At 42.4% G+C, this 24,310-nt stretch overlaps 1 long non-coding RNA gene across 1 annotated transcript; it reads left to right on the top strand.

Moving 5' to 3' along the window:
* Positions 1-12,122: 12,122 nt before the first annotated feature.
* Positions 12,123-14,081, top strand: LOC120322929. The gene is made up of 2 exons (XR_005562926.1): positions 12,123-12,375; positions 13,964-14,081. It is a non-coding gene; the product is annotated as an uncharacterized LOC120322929 (long non-coding RNA).
* Positions 14,082-24,310: the final 10,229 nt, after the last annotated feature.

The raw sequence follows: 24,310 nt of genomic DNA, 5'->3' as shown, positions 1-24,310 counted from the left end.
CATGAATCCAAGGACCTCGATTCCTCCTCCTGTGCCAGCACCCTCAGTAGACGTGGCATGGCCATGCATGGCCATCAGCCACTGTTCATCTCTGGAGCTTCCTTATCTCTCTCTTCCTCAAATCCCTTCTGATAATTTTTCCCTCCTCAAGATGATCACAACTGGTGGGCGTCATTTAAACTGCACATGGAGTGCATCAGTTAGTGCCTCTGTACCAGCAAACAAGAATTAAAATAGGTGATTTGTATAAGCAGCACAACATGAATGACAAAAATTATTTTTTATATCATTTTCCTGTCCATTATTGGGAAACCAGGATTCCTACTAAGGCAAGAACACACAACCTTCATTGTAGGGAAGCTTCGTGGAACACACGAATTTGTACAGGTTTTTGTAATCTCCTTACATTTATGAACTTAGCAGAGTCGACACTAAAAAACCACTCACACATGTGAGACCCAGTAAAACAGCTTACAGCATGTTTCTTCTGATTGGCAGTAACAGGTCATTTCATAAACTACATTACAGATTTTTGTAAAAGATCTTGTGATTGAGGATGTCTGCATTATCCAGATAATCTCAAGCAAAGAAGTCGGAACAATCAGCAATCACCACTGAAGCTGTAATGAAATGGTCTTTGTGTCCACTTAGAAACTTTCCAATGGAATATTTTCCACTAGAAAAATACCTAAAAATTAAAAATCAAGTTCATCAAAACATTTTAGTTTATTAATTTGACTAAAAATCTCATGAAAACCAGGCAGGTTTCCATTGGAAAATTACTTCATTTCCTCATACTCTGCTGCAATCATCCCAGCAGGCTGATAGAAACCTGGAGATAAAGAAACCCTCAAGTCCTAAACTCACCACTAGCAGCCTCACAAGCCAAGTCTGCAAGTCTCCTTGCCAGCTTGGTAAATCACCAGGCAAACTGCCTTGAATTTACAGAAACTTTACTGCTTCTGAAGTCTCCAGCTCCTCAGAACCCTTTCAGCAGTAGACAAACCTGACTCCAGGACTCCCAGCCTTATGAATTTTAAGCCCCCGGAAATCTGGTGAAAACCTGGATGCATTTATTAAAAGAATCCATATATTTGCAGAAGTAATTTTCAATTAAATTTCAATGTTTCTTATTTTCATGCCATTTGGAATAAGAAACTTCCAGTTTAAAGAGCTGGAAAATCAGACTTACACTTTCCAAGGAGTTATTGGTATCTGTTGTCCAAAATAAAAGCCAGAGGTCACATTGCTCTAGTTCTTTATTTATGAGGCAACAAACATGGAATTCAAAGCTTCAGTTGGTGCTGACTCATTCTGAAATGGCTGAACACTTACTAGAGTAGGAACTACCTGTTTCATAGTGGGTCTCCTGTGCATCCCAACCTAAGGCACGTGCCAGTTTCTCTGGGCTGTGTAACAGGCATTCAAATGGCACAGTGACCAGCAGCATTTACAGCCAGAACACATCTGTTATGTGACAGCTGCAAGTTTTACCATCTTTATTTAAAACTGGAACTTCTTTGTTATTTTTTTATTTCATTACTATCCCCCTTGACAGTACAAAAGCTTGAACTGGCACAGCACGTATTCCTTTGGATGAGAACATTCCCAGCAAGTGAATGCAGAATCTCTATGAGCAAATTATAACCAGACACAAAAAATGGACTGAAGAAGCAACCTTCGTTTACAAGCAAACTCATTTCAGACAACTCAGATTTCTGGATAAAAACAAACTCTATCAAGTCAATCACTTTCTTTTCAGAAAATAAAAAGACGCACTTAAATTATTAACCTTTATCCACTGCACTTCAACAAAACAGAGTATTTTTCCATGGAAACTCAATTTCATGGAAAATTTAACTGATTGGAATACATTTGTCTCCTAGCATGTCAATGCCTTGAAGATACAATCCACAGTTTCACACAAGCCCAGCAATACAGGAGTGCAGCCTGGAACATGCCCATCACTGCACATCGCAGAGCCCAGGAGAGATTCCAGAGCCGGCACAAAACCCATCAGCTTCTGAGCCAGAGGAGTGGGAGGAGAGTACAAATGTTGTCTCTCACCTGGGCTGACTTGCACTGTCATTGCACTAATGTGCTGCTCTGGGAATCCAAGTTGGCCTTTCCATAACACTCCTGTGACACACAGGTAACGCTGGGCTAGTATTGAACACCTGAGTGGAGACAAATCGTTTTACCTGCAGTCTACTGATGTTTCTGCAATGTTTTAGTGTAAAAGCTGACCCAGAAAGGATGACAAAACCAAAACTCAGGAGAAAAGAGTTAATTTTACAACTCTAAAATGGACTGACTGCATGTTACTTAACCATGGAGTACCACAGGGAAAGGATTTATCCCAGGCCCAGAACAAAGGACATCCGAATTCAAATCCTAATGTGCGCATTGACTATCCTTCAGTCATCTTTGTTTGTGTTAACTCTTCTAATTTCATACATTAGGGCTTGCAAAAGAATCAATATCTATTGAACACTGCTTCCTTTTCTAATATCTTCCACTCTGTGCTGTGGCCATACAGACATTACATACATAGAGATTCCACACACAAACTCACTGTATTTCCATTGGCCAGACTTATACATTTCTGATTTACAAAGGCATTAATCTATCAGTGTTTGGGCACTACTCTAACAACAGCACTCCAAAAGTACTAAGACTCAGAAGAGCGCTGGAAAGTGGAATACATTCAGACTAGCAGCACCTACTCTCATAGCAGGAGCTGTTTAAACATACTTTCTAGTTCTGTGGCCCAGACCCACCAGCTGAAAATTATTTCCTATAAAGTAATTAAAAACTGCACATAATCAACTAACATAATCAAATAACCTGCCTAAGTTCGTGAGACCCACTATGGGAAACTTCTTACCCAGTGTGCTGCCTGATGCTGTAAATATGAACAGCTACATGGGCCGACCTGCCATCCATGTTTGTTTGAAAAAATTACAAGTACAGAAACTACAGGTAAAAACTCTTCTTGATGACCTCCTTTATGAGCCCTGCCTTTTATGATGCCCTGAGTTCAACCTGAGCCTTTACTTTAGAGCTTGTCCCATAAGGTACAGATTTGTCAGAGGAAAAAATAGCCTGCAGCTGTTGAAGCAATAGCAACTGTTGTAGATGCAACCAAGGGAATATTCAGGTAACATTATCACATCACACACCTCATAGAATGACCCAAACATTGTTTCAGGCAATTATGAACTGGTAGAGGCGAGTCAGTCTTCTCTGAGCTACTGGCACACATTAGGGTGACACAAAGCACTGGCCCTGAACTGAGAAGAGCATCTGGCTTTGAACAATAAGAGAGTTGCTAGATAACTGTAAAGCTCACACTTACCCCTCTCCATGATCACAGCTGTGACACCTTTGAGGAAATCAGCTCCCTTGTATCTTGTCCCCAGAGCATCAGCACAGAATAGATAAAAGACCCAAGTACACTACAGATAAAACACCATGAATTCATACCCTGCTCAGTAGCTTCCCTAAACAGATGAGCCTTCAAGAGTACAATAAAAAAAATAACGAAGAATCGCTCAAAGCACCGACAAACTACCAAAGCAACTCTCTGCACATTTACTTCAGTCCTATAAGGCCCTTTTCTTACTTGTCAGAGAATCCCACAACCTCAACTCACTGACAGCATGGGCTACTGTTCACAAGATTATCCAAAAAAAATTATAAAACCCCAGCTTCCCATTGGTTTAAAATCAGAATACAACCTGTCATTACGTAAGAGGGACAAAATATCTGAGTTGATTGAGCCAATCTGATTAGCCTTGCCCCCTGCTGATGAATATAAGCTATTCTAAAAAATTAAAAAGCTATTAGACTCTTGAAAATAGTTTTGAACAATAATCTCTGGATGCATTATTTCCATGTTTAAAGATCAGCTAGTAGAAGCACAACTGCTAATACAGGCTGCCTGAAAATTCAATAACTGGATAATGGTCAATTCCTTCACTGTTACTGTCTAATTAGAGAATTCTGCTTCAGCTGAAATCCATTTAAGTGAGCAACATCCACATATTGTAAAGAAAGATTAAGAATGCATTAGGTCAGGGTAAGAATGCTCATGATGTGAGTAGGCAATTACAAAAGCCATCACTGATTGACCACCTCCACCCCTTTTATTCTATTTTCTGCTCTGTCAATAAAAAACAGTGGCAAGAATTGAAATAAGTAGTAATTCTCCTTCCCACTTTTTCTTCTTTTTAAATTGTCACAGTAGAAAAAAATAGATAGCTACTAAAAAAACAACAGTCTTGTGAGAAAGCACGAATACCTGCTCTCTAGAAAGAGTAGGGAACATACAAATATTAGCACTCCCTCTCTACAAAACTAGTGGCAGAATGTGCTGGAATGCTCTACCCAGAGGAAATGCTGCTTTGCTATAGTATGGGAACAGCCAGTTGGCAAACCTTAAATAGGGTGGAACTTTCATAAAACCAGCCCTGCACATCCACGTTCATGAATAAGAACAAGTGTCTAAGGTTCCAACATCATCTTCTAAAAGGCCTTACCTGATGGTTGAGCACTGAATAGGCCCAAAAATAAAGTAAAACATCATTATCTCCAGAAAATTTGGTGAAGTGGGTCTGCTGCTGTGCTGGTTTAAAGGTAAACCAGCAGGGGAAATGAACTCAACTCAAAAGAGAGATTATAAATCAGAATAACAATTTAATAAAATAATACAATAAGTACAATTATACGGACAAGCAATTTGGTTTTAACCCACAAAACCCAAATGTATAACCCAGTACCCTGGGGCATGAACAAAGTGGTGTTTCTTGGCCCCCCCCCCAAGTCCAAAGGAAAGGGAGAGGGGAAAAAACCTGCTAGTGGGAGAGCTGTTGCAGTCTGGTCAAAAGTGGTGATTGCAGTCCAGTCGAGGGTGGTGGTCTCAGGCTGGTTGAGAGCGGTGAGCTGCAGTCCTCCTCTGGATCCCACGAGTGGTAAAAAGGTTCCGAAACTCCAAGTTTATATATTCTCCAGTTCAGGTAGGAATGCTCAGTCCTTCCCTCAGAGCGGGGAATTCCATAAAAGGTATGGACAGGAACATCTTCCTATCTCGCAGGCCTCTACTGACAACAGTTTCTGGGAAATGGCATGGAAGGCTATAGAATACACAGTCCTGGGCTACACCCATCCAGCGATGAATGGGTCCCAGCTGTTCTAGCTAGGACAGCTGCCTAGTGCTCTGGGTAAGATTTGGTTAGAACAAAGGGTAGACAGCCCAGCAACATCAGCTAAGAAGGAAGATGTTAAAAAGTTGGCCAGAAAACTATCTGAAAATTGATACAATAAATCCCCTAGGAAACAGTTATTGAACTATATGAGGCCTCAGGCTATGCTTTTATATGTCTGTAATTCCCTTATCTTCCAAATCAATGGAAAGTAGTGTGGGATTTCTAAAATCTAGCAATCCTGCAGAAACTATTTTCCATGAGACACAATTGCATCATTTTGTCATCAGGCAGAAATACAACCCCATGTGTGATTAATATTGGGCAAATATGCAAAGTTTTCTTGTGCTTTCAAGAATATATTATTCCTTTTATTTTGATGTATCAAAGAAAAACATTTTAAAAGCTCAGGGAATTTACTGACTACTAAAGAACTTTCACCCATGCCGATACTTAAGACAGGGTCGTAGTTATATCATTTGCAATGGCACAACCCCTTTACAATTTTCCATTCTCCCTTAATCATGACATAGTTAACAAGAGCAAAGTAAAAGGTAGAGTATCGGGTATTTGCAAAGTTTCCTCTATAGTCTTTCATTTCTATTCAGGCTGAAATTTGATGTATTCTGAATAATGGAAACAATGTTCAAAGCAAACTTCCCCCCAGCATTATGCTTCCTTAATGTTCCTTTACTTGTGATATTGTGATTTTTATATTCCATATAAAGGTCTCCTTTAGGTTGAAAAAAAGAAAATATGTTTTAACATTTAAAGCAAGGGTAAATAATACTGTACTGCTGGGCAGTTTTCAAAGCCACATTAAAAGAGGATCATAGCAAAAAGAGGCATCCAGTACAAAAACACTACAGGCTCCTTCTCTGTGTTCTGTGATTTTGTTAAGATACCCTTTTAATCCAGCCATTTATAGCAACTCTCTCAGTAAGGGGAAATCAGGCTTTATTATAACATATATTAAATGCCATTGCATTCTCTAACTGACAGATAAGATTTGGTGAATCCTGACCCTTACATCAGTTCCCCAGAAGACTGTTATGAAAGTGTTAAGAATACTGGGAAAACCGTAAGAAAAATGTCTATTTCCCTGATGGATCCCAGTTGCCACAGGATGTCTGTCTATGGCTCACATGGGGCAGAGGGATACAGGTTTGCAGGAATTCCTGTCAAAATTCAGTGTAGAACATCACAGGCTAGAATTCAGTGTTGCTCACCCTTCAATGCCTGTGAAACCTTCCTCATGCAAATAAGCCCTGTGGATGCATTTAGATGCCTCTGCCTCCAGATGTGCATCTTCTGATCATCTCCAGTATTAGGTCCATCATGACAATCACATTGTGCAGGAATCTCTCTAACCATCCACCATCCAAAAGAGAACTTACAAACAAAAGAGTTTCCTCTAGGGCCAAAACCACAAGAAGATTTTCCCTGACATTCCAGTGTCCTTCTAGGGAGAACACTTGGAGGAATCCAGCTCCATTTTCATACTACCCCACTCAAGGGCTCTCAAGGGCGATACAAGCCACACCTCTGAAGCAGTGCTCAAGCAAAGGCTTTCCTCAAAACACCATAGTAGGCACAAAACAAATCTTGGGACATCCCTGCTGCAAGGGCTCCAAAATAATGACATGAGGAGATAACAAAGAAGAACCTCAAATCTAAGCTGCTGATCACCTGGTGAAGCTTATTTGACTCACCACCTGTCCTTTCTCCCTTCCTTTTGGGTCAAGGCCTTTTATGGGTCAGGTAAGACCACAGTGAGATGCAATTACTGCTGTGTCTTTGCAGCCTCCCTGGAGCACAGGGGTGAGGGCCATTAAGGGCTGCGCCCCCAAAGTGCTGCTTTCTGGTGCTGCAGCTTCATCACCTCTTGGACCACAGAGCCCAGGAAAAGTTGTCTGAAGCCCAGAAGCTGAGGAGCTGTAGTATTGTATCCATCAAAGGGCTGAGAAAGAGTCTTGCACAAACCATGAGATTTAGCAGGTCTGGAGAAGCTTTGTTAAATTTACTTTAATTCTCTTGATTTCATCTCCTCTGGGGATGGCTAAATACAGTTTTCCATGCTCTTGTATCATTGGTAATAGTTATCAAGGAAAGACAAAAAAGGATGAAAAATCAAATGTCTCACCTTATCTAAATTTGCCATAAAACACTAAACAAATTAATTTAAAATTATAAATAAATAAGGATAATTCAACTTCCTTGAAAACCATCATCCCATTCTTCAGACAGTCTGTCAGCATCAGCTGGTCTCTAGATAACAGAGCCTGGAAGCTTCTAAGTCATCTAAATGCAGAATTTATTCCACTGGCTTCCCCATGCATGCACATGTACACATATGTTTAATACATGTATTAAATTTCAAATATATTGCTTTTAACTAATCACCTCAAGTGGCATTTGTGCAATCTAGATATTTTCTTTGTTCCTTCAACACTCTTTCAATTACACTGAAAATTTCAGAGAAATAAAATTATAGCATGCCGAATATTAAAAGGTAGGGAGGGAAAAGAGCAAGAAACTAAGCTTCAAAGGGAATTCTACACTTTGATTTCAGTTTGCATCTTCCAAATGTTCACATTTTGCTACACAGATGTCAAAACAGGGCGTAGGTAACAAAGCAGGTTCCTTTAAGATTTAAAAAAAATACATTTTAAATGATCAAATTAAACCATATTCCAAGCATGGCAGAAGCAAATGACGTATTATTAGATCTTCCCTAAACCTCATTGAACCACCTCTTTCCATCATAGCAAGGGCCTGTCAACCATGCAAGCCCTTGCCAAAAATAAAGAAAGAATGGCAGCATTTCCCGTCTGCTGATGAGTCCTTTCTAAGGGAGGACAAAACACTGATTTTATTTAACTCTGTTCCAGTTATTGACTGGCCATATAAACAGTCATCATGACACACAGCCAGGTTTATCCATGTGCCCAGCAAGCCAGACCAGGCATAATAAAGAGATTACACACTGTTTGGAATACGGGCAACTTGGAATAGCTTTTATTGAAGCTTAAGCATGGGAAATATTGGGTAGTAGATTTAGGTATCACACAATCAGAAATATGTTTGGCTCAAAAACACAACACATGGCACCCTCAGTGAATGAGGGTGAGTATTATTACAGCACAACAGACCTGCCTTTCTCTCCCTGCCAAAAGGAAAGCTTGGAATAGCACAGAGCACATGGCATTTTAAACTTAGGGGAGAGACACTGACAAGAGTAGGAAGGAAAAAAAAGTATTAAAAAGAGTTCTGTAAAATATCTGTGTCCTCAAAAGACAGCTCCTCATTAACCACCCCCAGTCCCTGTACTAGAGACCTTGGAAGGGAAAAGACTCCTAACATGAAGAAATGGGACAGAAGGGACAACAGTAGGGCTCTGCTCAATTTCTGGGTTTCTCCTGCTCTCACTGGCATTAACATCTGTACCTGGGGAGCCCACTCAGGGCAAAGAGGTTGTGGATGTGCTGAGGGCACATGCAACCCCACCAATCAGTTCTGCTTCCTCCTTTCCCTCTGCTACTCCATTTGTGCCCAGCTGTTGGATTTTTGTTGGTAAATACTTTGGACTGGACTATCAACCTACCCTGAGGTTGCACAGGTGACACACGATGTGGTCCTGATTCACAGTTACGATTCCAAGGCACAACCTGCATAACAACTAAGGAAACAACTCACATTTGCTATCTCAGGCTTTCGCTTTTCAATGCTCAGCCATCTCAGATGGTTACAATTTACACTAATTTGACCATTTTCTTGCATAGAAGTGTTCCTGCTTGTTTAGAAAATACTTTCAAGTGCACCTAAGATGCTACAGCTCCTGTGTCAGAAAATGTCAGTTAAAGAAAAGTCCTGCAAAATAAAGGGTTTGGGTTTTTCTGACCAAGGTCAGCAAGAGCTCAGACCTTTATTTGACATGATGGTAATGTGCCATGGATGCAGTAACCAACACAGGTAGGAGGCTCTTGACCACTAAAGGAAAAAAAACGGATTTCTGCCTGATGTAATGCTGACTGAATTTACTTTACAGGAACCTCATGCGGCACAGGAGGAAGAGGTGCCTAGAAATCAGGGGTCAACCAAATGGACAAAAAAGGCTGATATACAGACAACTACTGTTCCCATTGCACAGAACATTCCTAACTTTTATTGCTTGTACTTTCCTCAGTAACATGTCAGTCTGTTCATTCTTTTTATTTACAACCCTCTGCCCTGTGTCTGTGTATCAAGGTATGCAACAACAACCTTCTTACAGTCAGCAGCTGAACTGCAACTTTATTCTGAATAAATCCATAACAAGATAAGTGAAGTGTCTACACAGAGTCAATCTAGGCAATAAGTATTCCATAAGGCAACAGGATCAGACTTTAAGAAAGGTGCAGCTAGAGCACAACAAAGGTCAGTGAGAGCCACACAGTGATTAAGTTTCCTTAACCCAGTCAGAAGGTGTTCAGCTTGAACTATGGACTATGACCCCTCAAGGAATCTGACACCTTTTTCTCTCTGATGGTTTAAGGAAGAACAGTGTTTTCGTAGGTTAAGCTGACAGGCAGGATGAGGCTTACAGCAAGGCTTGGAGCTTGTGACTATCCTTTCTCCTAACACACATGCCTGCAGATCCATCAAGATGGCAAGTGATAGCAACATGCCTCTGTCATAGGTTTACTTGTTCTAAAAAACCAAGTGGGAATTTTTTTTCTTTCTCCTGCATCATTGTGTGTAATGGTTTGGTCTAGGCCTCTTCCTGGCAACCAGGTCGAAACTAAGGAAGTACCATATCCCAGTATTCCATTCTATTTCTTTATGTAAGCAGAAGTATTAATACAAGGGGAGATGTAGGTTGAGCCCTTCTTCTCTTCCGGTGTACTTGGAGAGGGCTCTGTGGTGCAATGGACAGCACTTTGGACTTCTGGTTGCCGTGGACTACTCTCGAAAGGCTACGGCTGAGGCAGAAACTCAAACTGAAACACTGTGAAAGAGGGATGTTGAACAAGGGAGGGAGAGGGTGGTTCTTTTGGCTGGGTGATAGACAGGCACAAAAGAACTGACTAGCAGGCCTGCATTCCAGACTGATGGCTGTCAGAAGACTGGGAGGGTGGAGGTGAGGGGTTTTTTTCCTCTCCTCGGAAACGGCAGTCACTTCACTTTTGCCCTGACTCAGGGAAGCGGGGTGTGTGGAGAGATTTTTTCCGTGGTTCGTTTTGGTTTTGGTCAGGTCATCTGGCTGCTTCTGGACCCGGTTCACCTCCATTCCCCTGCGCCCTGTTCTGCCCCCAGCCTGGACTAGCTCAGATTTCATCAGAGAGGCTTGGCCCTTCTGGGAAGGAACCTTTGGAGGAGTCCCTGCCACAGGCAGCCGCTGACAGTGTGAGTCTGTGGGAAAGAGTTTGGGGTGGTTTTTTCCCCCTTCTCCCCTTCCCTTCTCGGTGGGGGGGAAATCTCCATCGCACACCGGGGCCCACAGCGCCCCTGCTGGCCAACACCGAGCACTGCATTGATCCCACAGCGCCCCTGCTGGCCAACACCGAGCACTGCATTGATCCCACAGCGCCCCTGCTGGCCAACACCGAGCACTGCGGTGATCCCACAGCGCCCCCTGCTGGCCAACACCGAGCACTGCATTGATCCCACAGCGCCCCTGCTGGCCAACACCGAGCACTGCATTGATCCCACAGCGCCCCCCGCTGGCCAACACTGAGCACTGCATTGATCCCACAGCGCCCCCTGCTGGCCAACACCGAGCACTGCAGTGATCCCACAGCGCCCCCTGCTGGCCAACACCGAGCACTGCATTGATCCCACAGCGCCCCTGCTGGCCAACACCGAGCACTGCAGTGATCCCACAGCGCCCCCCGCTGGCCAACACCGAGCACTGCGGTGATCCCACAACGCCCCCTGCTGGTCGCGGTTGGAATTGCACCAAAAGATGGAAAGTACCGAACTGGGCTCTTTTGTGGGGAACTTCAGGTGTGGAATTATTGTTTAGTTGGTTTTGTGTTCTTTTGCTCTTCTGCCAATACACATATATCTTTTAATAAAGGGTTGTTATCTTTTTTTCTTTCTCCATACTTGCTCAATTGGAGCCTCTTAATTTCAGATTTACAGTTGCTTGGAGGGAGGAGCTTGGTCTTCCTCATAACTCATCCTCCTTAGCAAAACCCTTCAGTCTCATTAAACTGAGACAGCCTCTGACACGAGGAGCACAGCACCAGCTCTTTGCTGTTCTTCTCAGCCTGCTCCCACAGTCAGGATGTGAGATGAGTCTGAGCTGTGCAATATCTGTTTGTTGCAGTAACTGAGGCATTATAATGATTTCAAAAATTAAACTCTGTTTAAGCCAGAATAGAAAGGAAGTTACAGTAGATATTATAAATAGAAAAGGAATTGAAAGTTTGAATCTTTTTTAGATGTAGTTTAAGGCTCTGTTGATAAGTCCAGCCAGTTTGCTGCCCAGGACACTTATGCTCCACTTGGCCAGCTCAGATCATACATTGTCCACAGGCCCAGTTTCTTGAAGGTATGCCCAAAATCATAAAATACAAGACCTTAAGCATGGCACCAGCTATGCAGACAGTCTTTCACCTGCTCAATTCACCTCCTTTTTCTCAAATCCTCTTCTCTAACTAGGAAGATGGAGTAGAACCTCATCTCCTGACTCTTTGAACTTTGTTCCAAGGGAGGTCGCCCTTGATATTTCTGAGTCATCTCTTTGCAGTGTCATTCAACCCTATCTGGAATAGCAGGAACAGGTGACAGTCTGCAGGCTTGACCAGCCTCGGCAGCCTCTCAGTGACATCACAGATATAAGCTCCCAGCAGGCAGACTTCTCCAGAGACACTGTTTGGATGACAAACGGGGCCTCTCATCAGGAAGTCTCCAATCACTAACCCCCTAAGCACCAGTTCCAATGGGGTAGATGGCTGGATCAACTTTGCACGGTTGGCCTTTTCTGGGACTTGCCTGTTGCTCACTCCCTCCTCATTCTCCAGTCCCAGGGCATTGTATCTCTTTCCTAAGGGCACTGCAAGGGGGAAGAGGAAAGTCCCTCCTCCTGCCCCAAGCACAGGTGAGAATCTGGTCTCCTTTGTCTTCTGAGTTAGTCAAGTCAATCAGTTCAGGGCTGGAAGCAAACGTACCTTCCTCTTGCCTTAAGGTAAGACCTCTTGCTCAGCTTGTGCCAAGCACACAACACCACACATCCACCTCTCGTGCAGATCCCCAGACACTGTGCTGCCTATTACACTCCTCTTACAACATGGCTACTTGCTTGAGGAATCCATCCAGCTGGGCACACTTGCACCCATGACACCCATGTCTGCCTTCAGACTCTATAGGGACTTCCAGGTTCTGGAATCACATGGAAGTTTGGATCTGAGAAGCTCTTTCAGTTCTTGGGAGGCCAGTCAGGGTATAGCTGTTGTACACCATGATCCTCAGCTGCAGAACACATCAGCACAGAGCTGAACACCTCTAGGAGTGTCACTGTGTAATTCCATTCAAAAATGCTATCCAAGGTGGAATTGTGCAACATCAAGTGTTTTATTTTATCAGGTACCACATTTGACCACAGTCCTAGGTCTGTGAGATCTTTGGGGTTTGGCTTTTGTGTCCTTCAAAAAAATAATATACACCATAACACCAGCTGCAGCCAGGAGACACCAGAACTCAGAGTGCCCTGGACCCTAGCTCTGACCATTTCTGTTTAGGCTGGAGGGTATTTACACTTCTCAAATATGCACTGGAACCAAGCTGTGAAACATCCTGAAAAATCTGGTAGGCTTAAGAGCTCTAAACTTGCAGAATGAATTTCACCCTAATTTCTCATTCCTAGGAATTATCTTTCCAAGCAGCAAAGTAATGACTGACTCTGATTACAATTCAATCGAATAAAAGCCCTGCAGAATACTCACACATACTTGGAACAGAAAAGGGAAATGCAGTTATCTGAAATTCTCCATTCATTTAGAGCACAATGCTGCTTAAACCTGGGCATAAATGTCTCTAGCCAGTGCTCACAAGATGGTGTTGTAATTGATGCCAAAAATTCAGCAGCTTTATCATATGCATTTTTTTTCCTACTGACAAAGTATTCCACAGAGCTGTATTTCAATTCTGATTTCATGTCACTTCAACTTCTGATCAGAGCTTAAACATAAAAAAATTATAGCCCTCCTCAATGGACCAACAAAAAAAGAATCCTTTCTTTTTACATATCCACATTTATTAGTCTCAGTCATTTCAGAAATATAATCATTATGGTCCCTTTTACTGAGAACAGCTCCCCACACACACACATCCTGGGGACTCCTCTGTACAGATGCTCTTTTTCCTTTTACTTCTGAGGGCGCCATGTTGTTCAACAGCAAAATCTGCCATCATGCAGAACCAAGAGAGAAAGTAATTTTAAAAGGCTGGTTTAGTTTCTTTTCCTATTCCCCAATACCCTGGGGTTTTTTTATACTAGTATTATTTTCTTCCCTCCTCCCTTATTGAAATAAACATTGACTAAAAAGTCAAAGGCAGGGAAGGTTTCAAGTCAGAAGGAATGATTGCATTTACCATCCTGAACTCTGCATATCCCAGACCTTTTGGTTTCAGGTGGGGCTGGCATTTAACCAGAGCACAGCTCACAGCTGGCTCAGCACATATTCCAGAAGCATACAAGGCCCTGGCTGAAAACCATCAATACTTACAAGTTTTCAGAATCACTGATCATATCTGTTTGTTCTATACTCTTTCAGAACCTTCCCAAAGAAATTGATCTATCCTTCCTACTGAAAACTCAAGACAGATAGGATGTTTTTCAAAAAGACTTTTAGAGATCCCATCAATATTGGAATAAAACCAGAAAAAAGACAAGGCAGCTTTATTGATTTACATATTAAAATAACATATGCTTTTTGTGCATGTGCAGTCTCCCATGAGTGATAATTGGACTTCTAAAGAGAATCTAATGTTGAACCTATAGGTATTATCCATCAGTTCTCCTCCTCCTTTCATAACAGCCACAAAAGATTAGAGATAACATGCCTAATTAGTGTAGAATGACGTAAAAATCACTCTCTGGACTGAAACGTGGTGCAAACAATAAATGAGCTCCCATGAGGGCAGTGAAGATGAGGAAAGGCCCTGAGGGGAAGCCGTGTGACGACGCTGAGGGCACTTGGTGTGTTCAGCTGGAGGAGACCGAGGGGAGACTTCACTGCAGATCCAGATTCCTGGGGAGGGGCAGAGGAGGGGTAGGGACTGAGCTCTGCTCTGGGGGGACCGGGGACAGCAGCCAGGGAATGGCTGGAGCTGTGTCAGGGCAGGCTCAGGTTGGATCTCAGCCAAAGGTTCTTCCCCCAGAGGCTGGTTGGGCACTGCCCAGGCTCCCCAGGGCAGTGGGCACAGCCCCAAGGCTGCCAGAGCTCCAGGAGGGTTTGGCTGATCCTCTGGGGCACAGGGGGTGACTCTTGGGGCTGGGCCTGTGAAGGGCTGAGGGTTGGACCCAATGTGGGTCCCTCCCAACTCGGCATATTCTGTGACTCTGTGATGAGTTTGTGCAGGGGGGCAGGCAGCCGCACCCGAACAGGATGAAAGCATTGCTACCAGTTCATGGGGAGACTACACTTCACATACCACAGGTCCCATCCAACTTCAATTTACACTGCCTGTATTTAGTAGGAGATGCAGTACAACTACTCCAACACATAGCAGACTACTCGGATATGTAAATACTAATAACAAATTCCGGCAGCAATCTTATCAGTCTCCTGTCACTGCTCTGCCAAATAGCCTCCTGCAACTACCTCCCATGCTGCTGCCTGGTGGTCACACGTGTCTGGGCTGCTCCTGTCTCTGCTCTCAGCAGGGTTTGTATGGGCTCATGTCTCAGCCCCAGCAGAGCAGCATTTTGTTTCTTCTACAGCCCTTGCATTGTGGGCACACAGCAGACGCTTCCAGTAACCCACATGAGCCATTTCAAGCCCAGGAAGGCTGCTGCCCCAGTAGCTGAGTGCAGTGTTCTGTAGTGTCTCTGCAACAAACAGGATTACAACGAAATTGCATTTGCTTTTCCTTGCAGGTTTATGAACAGGCCTGTGACCACAACTTAATTTAAAACATCCACAAACTAAAGCCCCTTGCCCGGTGACTCCTACTGTTCCCTTGAGAGCTGTGGCCTAAGGAAACAAATACACTGACAAACTCCCCCTCCTCACTGCCCCAGTGCCACTCTTAAATCAGTGAAGTGCTGCCACTGGCTTAAACGGTGACAGACTCAGTGCCAAAGAAGGAATTTCTCTCGAAACCATACTGTTTAAGGATGGCTGGCACGATGCAACGTAAGCTGACAAAAAGAAACAGACATTTTGTTTCATTTATGTATGTATATATACAGTTCTCACACAGATCCTGAAAATGAGTACCCTCCTCCCAGATCAGTTTAAGTTAGATGTTAGATTCTAATTTACAGAGATCATCTCTGTTCAGGACAGTATTTGAACTCGTAGCTCTACACTTCAGCAAAAGTCCCTGATGACTTTGAAAATAAAAAAAAATCAAATCAAATTTAAAGTTCATCTTTAGCCAGCAAGAATAAAATGCTGAAGCCTCCTCTCCAAAAAAGCAAAGGAAGGAAACATGAACAAAGAATGAAAATGAGTCAGTATCATCCATCTGGACTTTTCATTTTCCTATGAAGGTCACCAGAGAGCACAATGCTTCCTGCAGACCAGGAACAGAGAACTGGTCTCTGCAGGCTCTGCAGTCCCCAGGAACGTCTCTCATCAACTTCAGCCTCACCAGAGCAGGAGCAGTGCTGTGACACACAAATTCACTCACTGCTAAACTGTGCCAACAAATTGCTCATTTCTGACAGATGTTTCTGTTTAAAGCCACAAGGAACTGTATGGATCATTCCACCTCAGCAGTCTCAAAAGCCACCCCAGCAACTCCAAGAGTGAGAAATTTATAAGGAACAAATGAAAAACCTAATTAGATCAACAGACAAAATTTGGATCAAGATTAGAGGATCTGACATGACAATGGGATTAGACTATTTACAAGACATAACAAGGTTTGGTTATTTATCACTTCACAACCAGTTTCACAGTACAAGGGGGAAGCAGTGGCAAATCAGCATGACAAATGCAGATATGAGAATATTCTTGTTTCAGTTTAGTGTGTGCTCCCTATTGAAGTCAAGCTCTATGAAACCACAGTCAAGAAAAAATACTGCAATCGCAGAAGGAAGTAAGAACTGGAGGCATAGCAATGGAAATAAAAATAAGAAAAGCCTTACAGCCAGATACAGGTAGTTGCATGTGTACAAAAAGGTTAAAAGTAAATGAGTAATTGCAAACAACACAGTTGGAGCTATCCACATTGAAAAGTTAATGCAAACAAACACTTGGAAAGACTTTGCAATGACATTGTCCTTTTTGTCTTCTACACCTCTATTCCAACCAAGTTCCAACATACTTAGAAATGTAATACTGTATGTTCCAACATACTTAGAAAATGAGGCTGAAAACCAAAAAGCCCCCTTGTCGCTTGCCTCCCTTGAGAGGTTGCCTGTGGGACTGAACAGGGTGTAAGAGTGGTGGCCAAGTCAAAGGAATCTCAAGCTTATGTCAAACTAGAAGACAGCAGTGAAAGCAGAGCTCAACAACGCACACCATGGTTGCATGAACTAAGTTCCCAGCCTTCACCAAGGGATGCTTTGCTCCGACTACTGACAAGTCACAAAAGGTGTAGGTGGTATTTAGGCCAACAAGAAACTGAGCCTGGCCCTCAGCAGTTCTGCTGTCCTATTTCTGATCAGATACTCCATACACCTTCACCTTCTCCTCCCACATCTGAGAAACCAGGCTTGGAAACACTGAGCAATGCTCCTCCAGTGCTTTCCTGCTTACTGCCTCTTGTATCACAAACAGAGCCACCTGAGCCTGCCTGAAGGAAGCTCGTTTTCCCCAAACATTCTGTCCCTGCTCATCTGGGGAGCAGACACAGACAGTGCACTGCAGGCTTCACACAAGCAATGCAATCTGGTCCCATTCCAGATTATTAAAGCCTAAGGCTTATTTCTACTCCTGGCATCAGCCATGATGACCTGGTCACATACAACAACATGGTTTTAAAGAAAGGAAATTAAGTGAGAGCGCTACAGAAGAACTGTACAGGTGGAGCTATACCTCTGCAGCACCAACAGGGAAGAAAAAGCAAAAAAACACCTCACCTGTGGCTTCTCAGTGTGCCTACTAGGTGTCTTTTGCTTTCTATTTTAATTGCAAACTGAAGTTCAGAGCACCTTTTTGATCTAAATTCAGACAGTACCTAGTACAGTACAAGTCTCAGGTCACGTCCAGAGGGTCTACTTACCCACAGTCAGTCAGAATTCACCAGCAGCACAAGGTACCATTTCCACGCTGCACCACCAACCCCAGCAGCGAAGCAATGCTTTCCAAAGCCTGTACAAGCCACCCTGGACAAGACAGAATCACAGCATACTTGTCATTTTATGACTCGAGAAGCTTAAGAGATTACAAGGGTATTTACAGTTTATCACTAACCAAACTGCAACACCAAGCAAAGCAATTAAGTAATGATATCATATAAAATATAAACATTTCTGGGACCTTGTACTACATGGAAGTGCCTGTAATAGGAAGAAAATACATTCACAGCAGAAGGAACTGCAATGTTAACCATCAGGATTTAAAAGCTTCTTTCAGGGCGATACAACACCAGCTGATGTCAGCCAATGAGGGGGTTGCTCCATCCCAAGGTGTAGCTGTCTAACAGGGTGGCCATTTACATTTTAGCAGAGCAGCCAGGAATGGAAGGTTTGGGCTGGAGCTAATACAAGTGGAACAGCAATGAAAGAGAGACAAAAGGTGGGGGTTTCCCCTCAAACTTCATCACACTCTAAACTTTATTTGTAACTAGTAGTGTATCTAAAGGAACTTATGTTAACATCCCGTGTCAGTGTTGATCAGTGCTGACAGCATTAAAAGGACAGGTTGCAAAAGCAATAAGAACACTTCCATACATGTTTCAAAAATAATTGCTCTTAGTCAAATTAAGTATGGTTTTTTGATACAATTAGCTTTTTACCTGGAGCTCTAGTGGTCCTGATATGACAGGAATCTAGATATACGTCAGTTATGGTTTAAGTCCTGCATTTAAGAAATAGATTAAAAAAAAATCCTTCTCTCAAGCTCATCTTCTCATAAATCTTATTAATAAGAGATATTCTGAGATAATACCAACAAGGCACCAGCATCTCTCCTTTCCTCCTTGACTTTTGATATAGTAAATCATCATGTCTAGCACCTATAAATACCATTGCAATGTTTCTGTTGCTCTTCACTAAATATTGCCTTTTCTTTTTTTTTTCTTTTTTTTTTCTAGAAGTAAGTACACACATAAATGAAATGGACAGAAGATGGAAACTATGAGAGAGGAGCAGTGTTTAAACAATAAGACTTATTTTAAAAATACATGCTCTCCAAGCCCATGGCAACAGCAACATTTCAACGGTACAACAGAAAAAATGAGGGGTTCTGTGAGGAGCCTGGTGGAAAACCAGAGTTTCCTGTGGGGTAAGGACCACTTTTCCTTGTCAGTGGATTAGCATGAGGCTTTTTTTCTTCCTGCCCAGTTGTAGGAACCTGATCGTTTTAAGCCCTTTCCTGCCCCGTTACATTTGGTGGAAACTGTCCCATGTGGGTCAAAATTGCCAGTAGGCAGGAAGAGCAGACAGACAGCTGGCATTGGCACAGCATCCTCATCTCCTCAGGAGAGTCAACAAAAAACCCTACCCCCGGGACTGAGCCAAGGATGGCCAGGATGGCATTTTTCAGACACGTGGGCCATAGTTCTGTACGGAAGGAGCAGGCTGTGCTCTCAGGTGTTACACACAGGTGGTGCTGAGCCCAGGACCCACAGAAACCACCACTGGCACAGGCTCCAAACCAGGTCTCCTCCAGTTCAGAATTCCACTTTCAGAGACCCTCAGTGTTGGAAGTCTACAAACCCACCTCACAACTACTGTAGGAGGGGTAAGAGAGACCATTGGTATCTGTAAAACATTCTTCCCACTCAAGTATAAGCAGATAAGCAGCTACAGCGGCAAACAACATTAAACTACACTACTGTGTGCAGCTAATAAAAACTTCTACTGAGCTAAAACATGTCAATTACATCCCAACACCAAAGCTATGAATTTTAATTTCTTGCAACTGCTGAGAAGACTAAGACAAGTGCCTTGCCCCACTGCAGTTCCAGGGCTGCAGGTCCTTGTCTCTCTGTACCTGCCCTCTGCGCTGGGAGAAATACCACCCATTGACAGCTTAGCTACTTCTGATGCACAGCACACAAATATCTTCATCATCAAAAAATAAAGAAGTCTTTTTATAATCATTGTAACTCATGAGAGCAAAACCTGCAAAGAAAGGCTTCTCCAGTTTAGAGCTTAAATGGGAAAATTTCAGCAGCCACGTATGTACCCAGTATGGTTTCATTTCCCCCAGAGATGTACTTCTGATCCTAGGTAGACAAAGCAGCTCATTTGTCCTAATTCCAAACCAGCGCATGCTAGTCTCCTTCAATCTCAATTAGCCAGTAGGAAATTTATTTAGAAAGCTGACAGGAACTATTTGGGGGATTAATGATCACTGATTTATGAATATTGAGTAGCATTTCAATAATCCAAGCAGAGCGATCACTTGTAGCTGAAGCCAGTTCTCCCAACCATTATAGTCTGTAACAATCACTCAAAGGCAGTTAAATGATTCTGATTTATGACCTTAACCTACAGGGCCCAGTACATTTGCTCTACCAGTGTGTAAATTCTAAAAACGCAATTCCCTGCACCTCTAGAGAGCCAATTTAAGTCAACATTATGCATGAGTTGAGTATGCTTGAATTCTCAGATCTCTTATTTCACTCATTAAATTTGCACTGAACATCTTGCAATTAAAATTTCATATAGATTTTTTCTTATGATTGACATTTGGCCTTGGCAAAATGAGTTTAAATTTTGTTTCTCTGAAGATTTAGAAGGAGATAGATTGATCTAGACATTGTTTTCTGCAAGATGATGATGATGGAGCGCTAATGTTTTTATTAGCATTTTGAAAGGCCTCCCTTTTTGCTGGAAGACTGTCTATCACTGGTAAGTGAGAGCAATTCAATAACCACAGCCAAAGCTACAGCTAACACAGCAGCATCAAACGTGTTGCTGCAGTCCATGTGACCCTTTACCGTTTTTAGGCCAACATCTTTAACTGGGGTGGAACAAATTGGGCCTTCCAGTATAAACCAAAATGCGATCATCTGAAATGAATAAACAGCAGTTCTAATATACAATTTTGAAAATAAGCCCAGGACAACTAGAAAAAGCAGAGAAGTATTAAAGCGATTTCAAATCCTGATCTGAAATTAACTACTTGGGATTGATTCAGCACTAGATTTGTGGTGCTAAAATCAGACAACTCATTTTATCTCATGTTCTGTCCCTCAGGCAAGGAGTTCATAGGAAGAATAGTTGTACCCTTTAGCAATCCCATGAAAACCTTCTGCAGAAGACAGACCCCACACTGAGTTCACAGAGTAGGGACAAACACCATGGCTGAGGGGAGAAGAATCACTTATGCCTCAATACACCAACGGCTTAAGAGGACTGCAGTGTTAAGAGCCCATGGACAGACTGTACTACAGAGGACAGCTCAAGGAAATACAAGGTCTTTTTCAGAAATGCAGCTCCTAGCACAATGACACATTGACTTCATATAGGACTTGGAGTATTAGGGTCATGCCAATAATTAGTAACCAAGCACATGCTGCAGCAGACATGCAAGTATCCATTTTGTACCTTGAGAAGCAAATCAAGAGGAAATGTTTTAAAAACCTAAGGAGTTGACTAAAGGAAGCATCTCCTGGGCTGGAGAAACATGAATACACGCTCACAATATCCATTAAGATCTACTATCCGATGGAAACTGCACCGGAGACAACATTTTAACCACTCTTTCCCAACCTGCTGGACAAAAGATTATTCACATGTCTGTGCAGGTCGTCAAATGCACAGAGCTGAAGTAGACCTCGAGCTTATATGCTGAACATGTAAGCAGTAAGAGAAGGCACCCTCCTTCTCACGTCACAGGAACACTCCAGACACTGTAGACCGGCAAGGAAGAATGCCTAAAGAACACACATCTACCACTTCCAGTTTAACCACTCTTCATTCCATTCAGCTGAGCACAGTATTTGCCCATCAGCAAATTATAAGCAAAGGAAATAAGCAAAAATTTGTCTCGCTATGGGAAGAGATCAATAGTGTACCTAAATTCCATTACGTAGCTAAAGGAAAAATCCAGTGTACTAGCCCTGGAGAATATCAATCTTGCAGCAGTGCCCAAGGCATATTTTACTGCAGAATAGTAAAGTCTTTACAGGCACAGCATAATTACACTAACATACTGATATTTTAATATCATCTCTCTGAAATGAAATTTTGTTTCCATGGCCAGTCAATAATTCTGTCTCATCTCAGTGATGAATTGAGCTTAGTGAATAATTTGTTATGAATAATTTATTCACTGCATTTCACCTTTCATCTCTCTTTGAACATTTTGTGAAATTCTGCAGGTATACATTACACAAAACTATTCACAAATAACTCATGCTTGCAGACCGTGTGTTGACAGTTCACTGAAAATATGAAAACTGATTTGCCACTTGGTTACCATTTACGAGGTGTTGTACCTGCTGCATCACTGGCTAGGCTCCGTTCAACCAAGCTGCGTTCCCAGTCGTTCAGAGAACTGCAATTCAAGTTCAATCTCAGATATTTAAGCTTGGAATGTACATTATGCACAATTTCTCCCATTTTTCAGGAGTCCTTCAACTGGACTGACAATCATATAATGAAGCCATGACCCAGTGGAAGCCAATTCAGAATAATTCACCTATTTTAGAATTAGGTACGCAAGTGTCTGGAAACAGTCAATGGCATAAGAGGAGGAGAAGCACCAGGAGGAAAGGCAGGCCCAGAGCTGGGAATGGAGCATTCGGGATCTCAGGGCACTCGGGTGTCGAATGCCTCTGACTCTTCAGTACTATACAAACTGAGAACACTCACACCATCTGAATTAAGCTACAGCTTGAGCCTGTTCTGTCATCTGAACTGCTATGGAGTCACCAGCTGTGAACAGCCACTCCAGGAGTGTGAGAAAGCTGGTGGGCAGGTACACGGCCCCAGAGCCCCTGGATTAGCAACAGTAGTGCTGTAAACAGTTCACAAATGCCCTTCAGTAGTGACAGGTGACACATGGCACCCTCACAAGAGACACAGAACCGATGGATGCAGCACACCCTGGGCTAATACACCAAAACTGGGCCGAGGGGGGGACTTGTTATGATTTGGTGGGGGGAAGGCTTTTTTGATTTATTTTCTATGATTCTACCACTTCTACTTGCTACTGCACGGCTTTAGATATTCCATAGCTAATGTAATTTGGCCAACAAAATAGCACTGCATGAAGTCAAACTAAAAATCCAGACTATGGATAAACAAATTCAGTAAATGTATAACCTGCTCTCCCAAGTATGGTTATAGAGAACCCACAATTCATTTTATATTGTTGTAAGTTGCTCTAGAAATATCAGATAACTTCACTAAACAATTAATGGTTATTTAAATTATGGAAATTGAAGTCCTCAGAATGATGAATCCCTATTTCATATCTGTATTATAACAACAGTGAGATTTACAGAACTGTAAAGAATAATTCTTTAGCTTCACACACTTGTGTAACTATCTTAAAAATTGAAATGTCATCAATGATACAATATGGTCATAATAATTAACCACCAAATTAAAATCTAGAAATCAAAAGTAATTCACGTTCATAAAAAACTGTCCTTTGCAGCTGGATTTCAGTAGTCCATGAACCTACGCAATACTGAAAATGGAAGAAATAAAGAGATGCTGAACACTTTTTATGGGAATGTGCAATGTAAAGCAAAAAACGAAGTACAGGTTAGAACACTCCATGCTGATTAGTGTTCAGTTTAATCGCTGCTGACATGTCATGCCTTATTTTGCTATGTTAGAACTGTCAGCTTTTGGAAAGAAGAAGATGAGGAAACATTGGGAACACAAGGGTTCCTGCAGTACTGGAAAAGTCTTTGCCTATTCTGAACACATACAATTAAAACCACACAGCATTGAAAAAAAGGGGGGGAAGAAAGTTTGAAAAGTTTCAAACATTAAGCTGAAGAAGTCATATTTGTTCTCCCTGATCAGCACTCTGTATTTGGTGAGGAAAAGCAGCATCATCTCATTGCATGGCAGCAAAGCATTTCTGGATTCAAGGAGCAAAAGTTGCAGCCTCTCAGGGAGAAATCAATGCATTTCAAAGGACTATCAAGCTTTTCGACAAAACACTAACAATTTAAAGTTGTCATTCCACAATCTCAAACTAAAGAACTAGCTGAACAGTCATTAATGCCAGTTTATGTGGATTCAGAGACAATGCTCTGCATCAGGTCAAGACAAATTGTGATAAAAGCAACTGAAAAATATACAGTAGTGTGACTGAGTTCAGGCATTGCAGGGAGCTCCCAGATTTAAACCAAAGTGCTAGAGAATTATTACTGTCCAAATTTACATAGGCCTTTAAATAAGACTTGTCATCATGAATTCTAAACCTTATATTAATGAAAGAACTTCAGTTTAATTGCAGGGTAATATTCTGCACTTGACAAAGGCTCTGTATGTGCGTACTGAATGGGAGTCACCAAGAACTTGTGCAAGGCCACACACTGTTCCTGTAGAGACAAACTGAGGCCCTGGCCTTACAAAGAGCTTGAGGCACCTTTGCTGCAATTCAGCAAGGTAAGCACTTGCTTTCAGCTGGTCCCTATTGAGTACACCCGGGCACATACCTCTAAGCACTTAATGGGTAACACTGATGTCACAGGCTTTTAAACACCTGCAGAGGTAACCTCCTGAAGAAATGACTTTCTAAGCTGGGTTTTGCTAGAGACCTTTCCTGGTGGGCCATGCAGGACCTGCGATGTGTTAGTTTTGACCTCTC

Source organism: Pipra filicauda, unplaced genomic scaffold, assembly GCF_003945595.2.
Source record: "Pipra filicauda isolate LSUMZ 115617 unplaced genomic scaffold, ASM394559v2 scaffold16_size7369187_pilon, whole genome shotgun sequence".
In the NCBI taxonomy this organism is placed as follows: Eukaryota; Metazoa; Chordata; class Aves; order Passeriformes; family Pipridae; genus Pipra; species Pipra filicauda.
This window is presented reverse-complemented; position numbering and strand designations above follow the sequence as displayed.